This window comes from Myodes glareolus, chromosome 19, assembly GCF_982192425.1.
Source record: "Myodes glareolus chromosome 19, mMyoGla1.1, whole genome shotgun sequence".
Classification (NCBI taxonomy): domain Eukaryota; kingdom Metazoa; phylum Chordata; class Mammalia; order Rodentia; family Cricetidae; genus Myodes; species Myodes glareolus.
The window spans coordinates 50,929,015-50,929,914 of NC_142044.1; the positions used below are offsets into that span (position 1 = coordinate 50,929,015).

The following is a 900-nucleotide window of genomic DNA, read 5'->3' on the forward strand; positions in this document are numbered from 1 at the left end:
CTGCTCCCTCCTCAACCCCTAAGGCTGTCTAGTTTCCTTGTCCAAGCCCCGCACTCTGGCAGGCCATGCAGGATTGTCTCACCCAAGAGTGTCAGTGTCCAGCACTTGAACAGGCAGCACAGCACACAACTCAGGGCAGCCTGGGCCATGCATACCTGTGTGCCCCCCCCCTTTTTAATGCTTATTTGTCTGTCTGTCTGTCTGTCTGCTTGTTTGTTTGTTTTAGAGAGAATCTTACTCTGTAGCCCAGACTTGCCTTGAATCTCAATCCTCCTGCCTCAGCCTCCTGAGTATTGGGATATAAGCATTTGACACCATGACCAGCTTCACTTTTGTTTTGATCTGCTCCATTTCTGACCTGGACCAGTTACCTCTCCTTAGGCAACCTGGTGGTCCCTCGGTCCCATGAGGTCACCATATTCATGCCCAACTTAGTGTGGACACCCCATAGGCATAATGCCCTACAGCCCAGTACTTCTAGACTCAAGCAATCCTCCTGTCTCAACCTCCTGAGGAGCTGGGACTGCGGCACCGGCCACCTTTTTTTTTTAAATGCACTCACCACAGGAAGGACTTTGAGAGTTTGTAGCCTCACCCCACTGCCAGATCACTATCCTCCCTCTGCTTCCTGTTTGCAGTAAAGATGCTCTTGCAGCTTCCTGCCACCATGTGCCCTGCTGCCTTGCCTCCCTGCCATGACAGACTCTTATAGTTCAGGAACCATGAGCCTAAATAAACTCTAAATTTTTTAAAGTGGTCACCACAGAGAAATAATAAAGGCTTGGGTGGCTGACATACCAGTTACTTGCCCTGTCCGTACCCCAGAAACTACAGGAGTCAGAACATGACGCTGCACCCCAAAACCACATAAAAAAACTGTGTACATCAAAAATACAAGCA

At 49.4% G+C, this 900-nt stretch overlaps 1 non-coding gene across 1 annotated transcript; it reads right to left on the minus strand.

Moving 5' to 3' along the window:
* Positions 1–223: 223 nt before the first annotated feature.
* LOC146891045 (signal recognition particle RNA) lies at positions 224–536 on the minus strand. The gene has a single exon (XR_014998206.1).
* Between the last annotated feature and the right edge of the window lie 364 nt (positions 537–900).